Genomic DNA, 14,925 nt, shown 5'->3' with positions numbered 1-14,925 from the left:
CGCAAAGACCCAAACGGCGTTCCATAGTATGTCGTGAAGCTAATAGCAGTGACGCTATTACTGTGTAACTCCGGTAGGGTAACATCTGAAAAATAGCACACTTGTTAGTGTGTACCGGTGCTCGACCAGTTGGCGAATGCCGACATCACCCACGACAGAGAACGGTTGATTGTCAAGGGCAATGAATTCCATTATCGAAGGCTTTAATGGGTTTCGCCTTTGAGTTGTCTCGCTGACATTTTCTTACTCTTTCAAATGCCTCCTCGACTTGTTGGCGGCACGATCCACACAGCAGACATTGTGGGCCAGGTCAGGAATGCTGTGTTGCAGTGTAGCGCAACGTTTTACGTGGCGTTATTACGTCATGTACCTACTGTGTACAGGTATGCACAGTAGCTTTGACATAGGTTTCTAACATCGGGCGTTAAACTAAACATCGGGCCGATACCGATGTTGGCATTTTTAGCTAATATCGTCCGATTCCGATATGTTGACCGATATATCGTGCATCCCTAGTTCGGATGTGACAAAACGTTTTTGTGAGAAGACCGGTTTTCGGTATCTCATTGTCTGACAAACAACGCTGTAACTCAGCCACCTTCCACCACAGATGCAGAAGTGAGACATCGGATTGTGAGATTAAATTGACAGATTCTGATGGGGATAACCGGGGCGTCAATCGACTCTAGGGAGTTAGACAGATTCTGAGGTGTGCGTGTGTACATGTGTGTACGTGTGTGTGTGTGTGTGTGTGTGTGAGATTAAGAGAAAGGAAGTGAGTGTCTCATATATCAGAACTCTAAACACTGAGCTGTCTGATTTATACTTCCTGTTATGCCGGTGTGTGTGTGTGTGTGTGTGTGTGTGTGTGTGTGTGTGTGTGTGTGTGTGTGTGTGTGTGTGTGTGTGTGTGTGTGTGTGTGTGTGTGCGCGCTGGGAAGAATCAGTAAACACTAGTTTGAATGCAAACAGGTCATTACAGATGGAGACACACCCTATGCGGTAGCCTCATCCCTTCTTTCCCTCTCTCTCTTTGTGTTTCTTAAAGGAGAAGTGTTTTTTTTTTACAACCAAATGTAAAAACAAATATGTAAATGGTATGTTCTAGAAGTATCCACCTTTATTAGTTTGTATTCCCTGTAGTGTGACTCGAGCCATCTCGCCCACACAGCTGTTCTGTTCACCGCTGCTACACTGCTGCTACAGGTAACTCCCAAAATAAAGGAAACACCAGCATAAAGTGTGTTAATAGGGCATTGGGCCACCAGAACAGCTTCACTGCGCCTTGGCATACATTCTACAAGTGTCTGGGACTTCCTGTATGAAAGCAACCCATGCTTCAGTTTCAATATACTTTCTACCCCTCTTTTACTAAAGTGCCCCCTTTATTTTGGCAGTTACGTGTAGAATGGACGAGGAGAGATATCGCTGGAGGCACATCAAAATGGAATACAGCCTTGTGGCCAAAGTTCAGAATGACACAATGTCATGTGTAGTTATAACTCTGTTATATTAGTCTACATTCTACTGTCCAGTCTGTGTAGTTATAACTCTGTTATATTAGTCTACATTCTACTGTCTAGTTATAACTGTTATATTAGTCTACATTCTACTGTCCAGTCTGTGTAGTTATAACTCTGTTATATTAGTATACATTCTACTGTCCAGTCTGTCTAGTTATAACTTTTATATTAGTCTACATTCTACTGTCCAGTCTGTCTAGTTATAACTCTGTTATATTAGTCTACATTCTACTGTCCAGTCTGTCTAGTTATAACTTTTATATTAGTCTACATTCTACTGTCCAGTCTGTGTAGTTATAACTCTGTTATATTAGTCTACATTCTACTGTCCAGTCTGTCTAGTTATAACTCTGTTATATTAGTCTACATTCTACTGTCCAGTCTGTCTAGTTATAACTCTGTTATATTAGTCTACATTCTACTGTCCAGTCTGTCTAGTTATAACTCTGTTATATTAGTCTACATTCTACTGTCCAGTCTGTCTAGTTATAACTCTGTTATATTAGTCTACATTCTACTGTCTAGTTATAACTCTTATATTAGTCTACATTCTACTGTCCAGTCTGTCTAGTTATAACTGTTATATTAGTCTACATTCTACTGTCCAGTCTGTCTAGTTATATTAGTCTACATTCTACTGTCCAGTCTGTCTAGTTATAACTGTTATATTAGTCTACATTCTACTGTCCAGTCTGTCTAGTTATATTAGTCTACATTCTACTGTCCAGTCTGTCTAGTTATAACTCTGTTATATTAGTCTACATTCTACTGTCCAGTCTGTCTAGTTATAACTCTGTTATATTAGTCTACATTCTACTGTCTAGTCTGTCTAGTTATAACTCTATTATATTAGTCTACATTCTACTGTCCAGTCTGTCTAGTTATAACTCTGTTATATTAGTCTACATTCTACTGTCCAGTCTGTGTAGTTATAACTCTGTTATATTAGTCTACATTCTACTGTCCAGTCTGTCCAGTTATAACTCTATTATATTAGTCTACATTCTACTGTCCAGTCTGTCTAGTTATAACTCTGTTATATTAGTCTACATTCTACTGTCCAGTCTGTCCAGTTATAACGCTGTTATATTAGTCTACATTCTACTGTCCAGTCTGTCTAGTTATATTAGTCTACATTCTACTGTCCAGTCTGTCCACTTATAACTCTATTATATTAGTCTACATTCTACTGTCCAGTCTGTCTAGTTATAACTCTGTTATATTAGTCTACATTCTACTGTCCAGTCTGTCTAGTTACAACTCTGTTATATTAGTCTACATTCTACTGTCCAGTCTGTCTAGTTATAACTCTGTTATATTAGTCTACATTCTACTGTCCAGTCTGTCCAGTTATAACTCTATTATATTAGTCTACATTCTACTGTCCAGTCTGTCTAGTTATAACTCTATTATATTAGTCTACATTCTACTGTCCAGTCTGTCTAGTTATAACTCTGTTATATTAGTCTACATTCTACTGTCCAGTCTGTCTAGTTATATTAGTCTACATTCTACTGTCCAGTCTGTCTAGTTATAACTCTGTTATATTAGTCTACATTCTACTGTCCAGTCTGTCTAGTTATAACTGTTATATTAGTCTACATTCTACTGTCCAGTCTGTGTAGTTATATTAGTCTACATTCTACTGTCCAGTCTGTGTAGTTATATTAGTCTACATTCTACTGTCCAGTCTGTCTAGTTATAACTCTGTTATATTAGTCTACATTCTACTGTCCAGTCTGTCTAGTTATATTAGTCTACATTCTACTGTCCAGTCTGTCTAGTTATAACTCTATTATATTAGTCTACATTCTACTGTCCAGTCTGTCTAGTTATATTAGTCTACATTCTACTGTCCAGTCTGTCTAGTTATAACTCTGTTATATTAGTATACATTCTACTGTCCAGTCTGTCTAGTTATATTAGTCTACATTCTACTGTCCAGTCTGTCTAGTTATAACTCTGTTATATTAGTCTACATTCTACTGTCCAGTCTGTCTAGTTACAACTCTGTTATATTAGTCTACATTCTACTGTCCAGTCTGTCCAGTTATAACACTGTTATATTAGTCTACATTCTACTGTCCAGTCTGTCTAGTTATATTAGTCTACATTCTACTGTCCAGTCTGTCCACTTATAACTCTATTATATTAGTCTACATTCTACTGTCCAGTCTGTGTAGTTATAACTCTGTTATATTAGTCTACATTCTACTGTCCAGTCTGTCCAGTTATAACTCTATTATATTAGTCTACATTCTACTGTCCAGTCTGTCTAGTTATAACTCTGTTATAGTCTACATTCTACTGTCCAGTCTGTCTAGTTATATTAGTCTACATTCTACTGTCCAGTCTGTCCAGTTATAACGCTGTTATATTAGTCTACATTCTACTGTCCAGTCTGTCTAGTTATATTAGTCTACATTCTACTGTCCAGTCTGTCTAGTTATAACTCTGTTATATTAGTCTACATTCTACTGTCCAGTCTGTCTAGTTATAACTCTATTATATTAGTCTACATTCTACTGTCCAGTCTGTCTAGTTATATTAGTCTACATTCTACTGTCCAGTCTGTCTAGTTATAACTCTGTTATATTAGTCTACATTCTACTGTCCAGTCTGTGTAGTTATAACTGTTATATTAGTCTACATTCTACTGTCTAGTTATAACTCTGTTATTTTAGTCTACATTCTACTGTCCAGTCTGTCTAGTTATAACTCTGTTATATTAGTCTACATTCTACTGTCCAGTCTGTCTAGTTATAACTCTATTATATTAGTCTACATTCTACTGTCCAGTCTGTCCAGTTATAACTCTATTATATTAGTCTACATTCTACTGTCCAGTCTGTCTAGTTATATTAGTCTACATTCTACTGTCCAGTCTGTCTAGTTATAACTATTATATTAGTCTACATTCTACTGTCCAGTCTGTGTAGTTATACCTCTGTTATATTAGTCTACATTCTACTGTCCAGTCTGTGTAGTTATAACTGTTATATTAGTCTACATTCTACTGTCCAGTCTGTCTAGTTATAACTCTATTATATTAGTCTACATTCTACTGTCCAGTCTGTCTAGTTATAACTCTGTTATATTAGTCTACATTCTACTGTCTAGTTATAACTCTGTTATATTAGTCTACATTCTACTGTCCAGTCTGTCTAGTTATAACTCTGTTATATTAGTCTACATTCTACTGTCCAGTCTGTCTAGTTATAACTCTGTTATATTAGTCTACATTCTACTGTCCAGTCTGTCTAGTTATAACTCTGTTATATTAGTCTACATTCTACTGTCCAGTCTGTCTAGTTATAACTCTGTTATATTAGTCTACATTCTACTGTCCAGTCTGTCTAGTTATAACTCTATTATATTAGTCTACATTCTACTGTCCAGTCTGTCCAGTTATAACTATTATATTAGTCTACATTCTACTGTCCAGTCTGTCTAGTTATATTAGTCTACATTCTACTGTCCAGTCTGTCTAGTTATAACTATTATATTAGTCTACATTCTACTGTCCAGTCTGTGTAGTTATACCTCTGTTATATTAGTCTACATTCTACTGTCCAGTCTGTGTAGTTATAACTGTTATATTAGTCTACATCCTACTGTCCAGTCTGTCTAGTTATAACTCTATTATATTAGTCTACATTCTACTGTCCAGTCTGTGTAGTTATAACTGTTATATTAGTCTACATTCTACTGTCTAGTTATAACTCTGTTATATTAGTCTACATTCTACTGTCTAGTTATAACTCTGTTATATTAGTCTACATTCTACTGTCCAGTCTGTCTAGTTATAACTCTGTTATATTAGTCTACATTCTACTGTCCAGTCTGTCTAGTTATAACTCTGTTATATTAGTCTACATTCTACTGTCCAGTCTGTGTAGTTATAACTGTTATATTAGTCTACATTCTACTGTCCAGTCTGTCTAGTTATAACTCTGTTATATTAGTCTACATTCTACTGTCCAGTCTGTGTAGTTATAACTCTGTTATATTAGTTTACATTCTACTGTCCAGTCTGTCTAGTTATAACTCTGTTATATTAGTCTACATTCTACTGTCCAGTCTGTCCAGTTATAACTCTATTATATTAGTCTACATTCTACTGTCCAGTCTGTCTAGTTATATTAGTCTACATTCTACTGTCCAGTCTGTCTAGTTATACCTCTGTTATATTAGTCTACATTCTACTGTCCAGTCTGTGTAGTTATAACTGTTATATTAGTCTACATTCTACTGTCCAGTCTGTCTAGTTATAACTCTGTTATATTAGTTTACATTCTACTGTCCAGTCTGTGTAGTTATAACTCTATTATATTAGTCTACATTCTACTGTCCAGTCTGTCTAGTTATAACTGTTATATTAGTCTACATTCTACTGTCTAGTTATAACTCTGTTATATTAGTCTACATTCTACTGTCCAGTCTGTCTAGTTATAACTCTGTTATATTAGTCTACATTCTACTGTCCAGTCTGTCTAGTTATAACTCTGTTATATTAGTCTACATTCTACTGTCCAGTCTGTCCAGTTATAACTCTATTATATTAGTCTACATTCTACTGTCCAGTCTGTCTAGTTATAACTCTGTTATATTAGTCTACATTCTACTGTCCAGTCTGTGTAGTTATAACTCTGTTATTCTGTATTAGTCTGGGTTCACAAACTGAGTACCACATAGTCAGTCCACACAGAGAAACCAATGTAGGATCAGTTCAGCTCTCCCCAGTCCTGTAGCCTTTAACATTGACAGTCGCTATAAAACATCAATGATGTGTGTGTGTGTGTGTGTCAGATGGGCCCCCTGTATGCGGCTCCGTGCAGCGAGCCTCCTCTATTCTTGTCATACAACTACACACACACACACACCACACACTACTCCCCCTCTCTCCTCCTGCCTGCGTTATCAGTCGAGATGTTGTTTCGTTCCAATCTTACCGAGAATTAAGAGCAGTTTCATCCGCAAGCGGAAAGTCATTTTCTAGTTTCCAAACAAACCCCCCACCTTATCTTTCTATTGCATCAGAAGGCTACAAGAATGAATTGACGTGGGAGACGTTGACTGTTTTCTGAGAAACAAAAAGGTGTTTTCTTTGTGGGCCCACCTCCACTAGTTGACTTCCGTCTCCCTGTTCCTCACTTTACACTGTCACTATTCAGATCCTCTTAGCCCAAATACACAGACAAAACCCCATCTCTTGAGATTTAGTTGGCTTCTTTTTGGGATATGTTAAAGGGGTAGGAGGTAAAGAACATGGTACATATTGACCCAGCTGGAGACCCTCTGTATCTGTCTCTCACCTTCTGTCTCCGTGTCTGCCAGTCTCTGCCTGTCTCTCACCTCCTGCCTCAGCCTCTGCCTGTCTCTCACCTCCTGCCTCAGCCTCTGCCTGTCTCTCACCTCCTGCCTCAGCCTCTGCCTGTCTCTCACCTCCTGCCTCAGCCTCTGCCTGTCTCTCACCTCCTGCCTCAGCCTCTGCCTGTCTCTCACCTCCTGCCTCAGCCTCTGCCTGTCTCTCACCTCCTGCCTCAGCCTCTGCCTGTCTCTCACCTCCTGCCTCAGCCTCTGCCTGTCTCTCACCTCCTGCCCCAGCCTCTGCCTGTCTCTCACCTTCTGCCCCAGTCTCTGCCTGTCTCTCACCTTCTGCCCCAGTCTCTGCCTGTCTCTCACCTTCTGCCCCAGTCTCTGCCTGTCTCTCACCTTCTGCCCCAGTCTCTGCCTGTCTCTCACCTTCTGCCCCAGTCTCTGCCTGTCTCTCACCTTCTGCCCCAGTCTCTGCCTGTCTCTCACCTTCTGCCCCAGTCTCTGCCTGTCTCTCACCTTCTGCCCCAGTCTCTGCCTGTCTCTCACCTTCTGCCCCAGTCTCTGCCTGTCTCTCACCTTCTGCCCCAGTCTCTGCCTGTCTCTCACCTTCTGCCCCAGTCTCTGCCTGTCTCTCACCTTCTGCCCCAGTCTCTGCCTGTCTCTCACCTTCTGCCCCAGTCTCTGCCTGTCTCTCACCTTCTGCCCAGTCTCTGCCTGTCTCTCACCTTCTGCCCCAGTCTCTGCCTGTCTCTCACCTTCTGCCCCAGTCTCTGCCTGTCTCTCACCTTCTGCCCCAGTCTCTGCCTGTCTCTCACCTTCTGCCCCAGTCTCTGCCTGTCTCTCACCTTCTGCCCCAGTCTCTGCCTGTCTCTCACCTTCTGCCCCAGTCTCTGCCTGTCTCCCCCCCTCTCACACACACCTTTACAACGTGTAATTGATAGACTACCAAAGAGATAAGCGCGATCAACAGTCTATTCGTGGTGTTGTGGTGAGCTCTGCGTAGATCTACAGGGGGCAACGCAGTGCTGGACAGGGCAATCACCGTGGAGGACCCGCCCGGCGCCGGGGGGCAATAAAAACAACAGATAACACCGTGAGGTCAACTCTGACCCATTAAATCGTCTTCTTTTGCGCGAGCTCTAGCTCTCCCTCCGAACGCTCCACAGAGCGAGTGCGAGCGAATTGCAGAAGCAGAGCGCTTGCAGCGTGTGGGTGCGCCAGGCCGAGTGTGAACCTTTTTTGTTTTTTGGTGTGAAACATGTTGGTTTGACAAGTTTAGAAACATTACTCTCAATAGGTCTATGCAAAATGCTGTGATTGACCATATGACCACTGAAACAAACAGAACAAAAAAAATGTAGGCTAAAAAAGCCACATAAAATCTCTATATTTTACAGCCTATATCCGGGAAACAAGCATATACACTACGTGCACATGTCAACTCTTGCATCCGTGCAGTTACCACGGAATATCACGCGATACAGCGGTGCAACCGCGAGCCAGCCAGCGAGACACAGCAAAACCGAGAATATTTAACAAAGGTTATTAACAGTTTATTTCCGTAAATGAAAACTCCACAACCATTATCCAAAAGTGCTGAGAATGCACAATGTTCTTTTACGACTTGTTTTTACGAGTTTATCAAGTCAAACCAGTCATTAAGGCCTATAACGTAGCCTAGTTTAGCTTTCACTCACTAAACAATGAAAAGATCCTTTCGTTTTAAAAAAAAACTAAAAACATATCAAATTCCTTACCTTAGTCTTGCCTTAGCGCCAATCCCTTCATATCAGCTTCCAGACACGAGTTTAGTCTGTGTTTAATCCATACATTTGGCCAAAAGTTACAATCCAAAATTTGACTTTCGAGTGACTTTGGTCGTTTGGCCGCAGTTTACCTGTGCGCGGTAGAGAAAGGGTGCGGCAGAGCTTGCTCTCTGTCTCTGACTGTCAGAATGTGGCCTTGGACAACCTGGGAGCCCAACGTACCCGCCTCTACTGGGCCCCGGTTGGATACTGGAACGGCAAGACAACCAATGAGAGGAGAAGAAAGGATGATTGACAGCGTAAGTACAGTGTTTGGCGAAGGCAGGGTTTTTACCCCCATGCTGGGCTGTAGTGTTGGGTGTGATTTTGTTTTGACAAGAAGCAAGACATTATGTATAGAACAAGACAATAGAAAGGCTAAAGGGTTCCAAGGGGCGTCTGAAGACACACATTACGCTAAAGGCGTTAGGAGATGACAGTTACGCTCGGAGCCTAATAGAATAATACCCTAAACATTATAAACATTGAGATAGGACAAAATTTAAAATAAGCAAAATAATATAATTATAGCCTACATACATTTTTAGCTGTCTTTCCCTCATCATAGTTGAATAAAGGTATATATATTTCATGGACTGAGGTTGAGAGCTCTTTTTAGGCAGGACGCTGGGCAGGATATTATTACAATGATAAATGAGTAGGCTTTAGATTAGTAGAGTTTTATATTTAAGCAATACTGCCCGAGGAGGTGTGGTATATGGCCAATATAACGGGTGGCGCAGTGGTCTAAGGCACTGCATCTCAGTGCTAGAGGCGTCACTACAGACCCTGGTTCGATTCCAGGCTGTATCCCAACCGGCCGTGATTGGGAGTCCAATAGGGTGGCGCACGATTGGCCCAGCGTCGTCCGGGTTAGGGTTTGGACGTGGTAGGCCGTCATTGTAAATAAGAATTTGTTCTTAACTGACTTGCCTAGTTAAATTTAAAAAACGGCTGTTCTAATGCGGAGTGCCTGGACACAGCCCCCCCAAAAAATCTCAAATAAACACATTTTCACAAGCTCCTTTTAGGCAGGACGGTGGGCAGCATATTATTACAATGATAAATGTGTAGATTTTTATATTTAAGCAATAAGGCCCGAGGTGGTGTGGTATATGACCAATATACCACGGCTAACGGCTGTTCTTGTGCATGACGCAACGCGGAGTGCCTGGACACAGCTCTTAGCAGTGGTATATTAGCCATATACAACTAACTCCGAGGTGCAGTGTTGCTATTATAAACTGGTTACCAACGTAATTAGAACAGTAAAAATGTATGTTTTATTCTACCCGTGGTATACTGTCTGATGTACCACGGCTGTCAGCCAGGGCTCGAGTCACCCAGTTTATAATCAGAATCCCCCTCACTCTCTTTCTCCTTCTCCCCCCTCTCTCTCTCCTTCTCCCCCTCTCTCACCCCCTCGCTCTCTCTCTCTCCCCCCTCACTCTCTCGCTTTCCCCTCACTCTCTCACTCGTCTCTCTCCCCTCTCGCTCACCTCCATCTCTCTCCACCCTTCTCCCCATCTCTCTAACCCCTCCCCCTCTTTCTCTACTGTTTCTCTCCCCGCCTCTCCCTCTCCTCTCTGCTTCACATTATGAATGACTCAAACCCCAGCCCATCGCTCCAGTGCCAGTACCACATAGTTACTCAATATGTTCCCCACATTTGTTGTGGTTTACGTGTTTAAAACAGGGAAGGCTTTTTGTGTGACACACAGTGTTGTTTAAGGAGAGGTTGATCTCTCCAGCTTGTTGTATGACAGCAGAAGTAAAACATTTCAACTAGACTAATGAAACTGTTTTACTTTGAGTCCCAAATAGAACCCTATTCCTTATTTGTTTTATTTTACCTTTATTTAACTAGGCAAGTCAGTTAAGAACAAATTCTTATTTTCAATGACGGCCTAGGTTAACTGGGTTAACTGCCTTGTTCAGGGGCAGAACAACATATTTTTACCTCGTCAGCTCGAGGATTCGATCTTGCAAACTTTCGGTTACTAGTCCAACGCTCTAACCACTAGGCTATCTAGTGCACTACTTTCGACCAGAGCCCTACATGTTGGCTTGACTTCCAAAATATACATGAGCCTCTCCTTATACGACTATCCTCAAGACCACAGTCTAGTTTTCTAGCAGCAGTCTCTCATTGTGTGTGTTATAAGCAGTTTCTTTGCGCAAGCATGTGTTGCTGTGTGTGGCTGTGTGTCTCTGTGTGTCTCTGTGTGTGTGTGTGTGTGTGTGTGTGTGTGTGTGTGTGTGTGTGTGTGTCTCTGTGTGATCACAGCCTAATCCATCATCCTGACCAACACAATCTGTGTAGTGAACAGAAGGCAAACTGACAAGATCAGCATGGTTGAACAAGGCTAGTTTTAATCAATGGCCCATGGAGAACTAGGTCTAACTGTGCCTCATTACTTGGCAACCACAGTGCTAGTTTGAAGAAACTATTGACTAGAGATGATCAAATGTAAGGATATGAATTCTTGGCTGTTTGGTTTGGGGATGATTAAACTGTTGCGACACAATGTTCAATGTTTACGGAAGATTAGCTATCAGACATACAAACGTGTGTGTCCCCAGTATGTGTGTGTGTGTTTGTGTGTCTGTCATTGTTTCCAGTTATTTAACTAGCCGTCTCAACTTCCTGCTGTGTTCTTCGTGTCACAGGAAGCTGTGCCGCTGCTAGGCAACCCAGACGTGCATGCCCTGCACACACACACACACACACACACACACACACACACCTGTGAGAGAGAGGAAATAGAAGTGTATTGTGTCTGAGAGGAAGTGTAATTGGAGATAGGAAGAGGAGAGATGGATTAGGGCAAGAAAAGGAGGGAAGATGAGAAGGAGGGCGAGGAAGCTGGGAGAATATGTTTAGAAAAGAGAGAGAGGTAGGAGAGAAAGAGAGAGGGGTGATAGGAGAAAGAGAGAGTGGTAGGGGAGAAAGAGGGGTGGTAGGAGAAAGAGAGAGGGGTAGGAGAGAAAGAGAGATGGGTGATGGGAGAAAGAGAGAGGGGTAGGAGAGAGAGGGGTGATAGGAGAGAAAGAGAGAGGGATGGTAGGAGAGAAAGAGAGAGGGGTGATAGGAGAGAAAGAGAGGGTAGGAGAGAAAGAGGGGTGGTAGGAGAAAGAGAGGGGTGGTAGGAGAAAGAGGGAGGGTAGGAGAGAAAGAGAGGGGTGGTAGGAGAAAGAGGGAGGGTAGGGGAGAAAGAGAGGGGTGGTAGGAGAAAGAGAGAGGGAGGGTAGGAGAGAAAGAGAGGGGTGGTAGGAGAGAAAGAGGGGGGTGGTAGGAGAAAGAGAGAGGGGTGATAGGAGAGAAAGAGAGGGTAGGAGAGAAAGAGGGGTGGTAGGAGAGAAAGAGAGGGTAGGAGAGAAAGAGGTGTGGTAGGAGAAAGAGAGAGGGGTGGTAGGAGAAAGAGGGAGGGTAAGAGAAAGAGGGAGGGTAAGAGAAAGAGAGGGGTGGTAGGAGAAAGAGGGAGGGTAGGGGAGAAAGAGAGGGGTGGTAGGAGAAAGAGAGAGGGGTGGTAGGAGAGAAAGAGAGGGGTGGTAGGAGAGAAAGAGAGGGGTGGTAGGAGAGAAAGAGAGGGGTGGTAGGAGAAAAAGAGAGGGGTGGTAGGAGAAAGAGAGAGGGAGGGTAGGAGAGAAAAAGAGAGGTTGCGAGAATTGGAAACATGTAAGAGAGAGAGAGAAGGAAGGAGGAAAGAAGTGGGGGATGACAGCCAAACTGCATCACCCTCCCATCGTAAAACCGACTCCCAGCCTGGAACAGTGACTGGGCCTGCTACAATGTGTCAGTCAATCTGAATTTGATCTGTGAGCATTTGCAATTATCAATGTGTGTGTGAGAGTGAGAGTTCAGTGTGTGTGAATCACATATGGAGTTGATTATTGTCATCTGGCATCAATTTAGGGAGGGCCTTGATGTCCCAATGATTAGAGAGAGAGAGAGATGTTTGTCTCTCTGTCTGCGTGTAAAACTCCTAGCACCGCTCTACAACTCCTAGCACCGCTCTACAACTCCTAGCACCGCTCTACAACTCCTAGCACCGCTCTACAACTCCTAGCACCGCTCTACAACTCCTAGCACCGCTCTACAACTCCTAGCACCGCTCTACAACTCCTAGCACCGCTCTACAACTCCTAGCACCTCTCTATAACTACTAGCACCTCTCTATAACTCCTAGCACCTCTCTATAACTACTAGCACCGCTCTATAACTACTAGCACCGCTCTATAACTACTAGCACCGCTCTATAACTCCTAGCACCGCTCTAACTCCTAGCACCGCTCTAACTCCTAGCACCACTCTAACTCCTAGCACCACTCTAACTCCTAGCACCACTCTAACTCCTAGCACCACTCTAACTCCTAGCACCACTCTAACTCCTAGCACCGCTCTATAACTACTAGCACCGCTCTATAACTCCTAGCACCGCTCTATAACTCCTAGCACCGCTCTACAACTCCTAGCACCGCTCTACAACTCCTAGCACCGCTCTACAACTCCTAGCACCGCTCTATAACTCCTAGCACCGCTCTATAACTCCTAGCACCGCTCTATAACTACTAGCACCGCTCTATAACTCCTAGCACCGCTCTATAACTCCTAGCACCGCTCTATAACTCCTAGCACCGCTCTATAACTCCTAGCACCTCTCTATAACTACTAGCACCGCTCTACAACTCCTAGCACCGCTCTACAACTCCTAGCACCTCTATAACTACTAGCACCGCTCTATAACTCCTAGCACCGCTCTATAACTACTAGCACCGCTCTAACTACTAGCACCGCTCTACAACTCCTAGCACCGCTCTACAACTCCTAGCACCTCTATAACTCCTAGCACCGCTCTATAACTCCTAGCACCGCTCTATAACTACTAGCACCGCTCTAACTACTAGCACCTCTCTATAACTACTAGCACCGCTCTATAACTCCTAGCACCGCTCTATAACTCCTAGCACCGCTCTATAACTCCTAGCACCTCTCCTATGACAGCTCTATAACTCCTAGCACCTCTCCTAGGACAGCTATATAACTCCTAGCACCTCTCCTAGGACAGCTCTATAACTCCTAGCACCGTTTCTCTATTCCAACTATTTTACAGGAGTAGATCATCATAGTCTCCTTTCTGGTTAACTTTCCCCTAAGGGCTGATCTAAGGTCAGTCATGTCCACCCCCTGAAGGTTTCCATTGGGGTAAGGGAAACTGATCCTAGATCTGTTGTTAGGGACAAGGTCTGCCTTGAGAAGGGAATGAATGTGACTCACTGCTTCTACAAGAGGCACATGATTAGAACATGGAACGCACAAACACACACAAGAGAACCTGAGAAACAGTATCAGGGAGGGAGACCCGCACGCACACACACACAGTTCTATTTTCATTCACCAAAACCACGGTAGTGACTGAGCCAGTGCTCTCTCACACACACACAAAATATCTGAGCCAGCTTCTCACTCTCCCCTTCGCTTTCTATCTTCCTCCCAGCTTTGTATCACTCTCTTCCATCCTCCCGCCCTTCTCTCTCATTTTCTCCCCCCCTCTTTCCTTTCTATTCATCAACTCCCTCACTCGTTCTTCCTCTAGCTCTTTTTCACCTCTCCAACAGTTTCTCTCTCTAACAACTACTCCCGCTGTCTCTCTCTCCCCCTCCTATGTACACATCTTCACCCTCTCTCCCCTGTCCCAGCCTAATTTTCCTTATATTTTCTCCCTCGCTCTACTTCTCTCCCCCCCCCCCCCCCATCTCTCCCACCTCTCTCTCCCCCTCCTATGTACACATCTTCACCCTCTCTCCCCTGTCCCAGCCTAATTTTCCTTATATTTTCTCCCTCGCTCTACTTCTCTCCCCCCCCCCCCATCTCTCCCACCTCTCTCTCCCCCCACCCCTTTTCCTCCCTCTCTCCCTGGGTGATGATAAAGTCATGGATGTGCTCTGGCGGCAAGCCCTCTAATTTGGTTTCTACTCTGTGAGTGTGTTTTCTTCGCTGTGGGGGTCTGGAAACGCTCTGTCTATCTGTCACGCCCTTGACTTGATTCTCACAAACAAAATCAATTTGCAAAAGCACAATGGCCATGATGTCAGTGTGTGTGTGAGAGAGAGAGAGGGAGGAGAACATTTGCACTAATTTGTTACTGAAAGTTCTAGGCTGTTTTAAGAGAGGAGTTATGCTTTAAATCTGAGAGTAGGAAAGTGTCGGACAGTCACACACCTCTCTCTCCCTGTGAGTATCAGCAGCACGGCAGAGACGCACGGCTATCAGTCCT

At 43.3% G+C, this 14,925-nt stretch overlaps 1 protein-coding gene across 1 annotated transcript in view; it reads right to left on the bottom strand.

The window, feature by feature from the left end:
- Positions 1-8,773, bottom strand: part of LOC120019608 (lysophosphatidic acid receptor 2-like) — a 31,271-nt gene extending 22,498 nt beyond the window's left edge. Inside the window, exon 1 of the mRNA XM_038962954.1 lies at positions 8,600-8,773. The gene's annotated coding sequence lies outside the window, so the exon portion shown is untranslated. The remainder of the gene's footprint in view (positions 1-8,599) is intronic.
- Between the last annotated feature and the right edge of the window lie 6,152 nt (positions 8,774-14,925).

Source organism: Salvelinus namaycush, chromosome 2, assembly GCF_016432855.1.
Source record: "Salvelinus namaycush isolate Seneca chromosome 2, SaNama_1.0, whole genome shotgun sequence".
NCBI lineage: Eukaryota > Metazoa > Chordata > Actinopteri > Salmoniformes > Salmonidae > Salvelinus > Salvelinus namaycush.
Note: the sequence above shows the minus strand (reverse complement) of the source record. Positions and strands in the feature narration are given on the sequence as shown.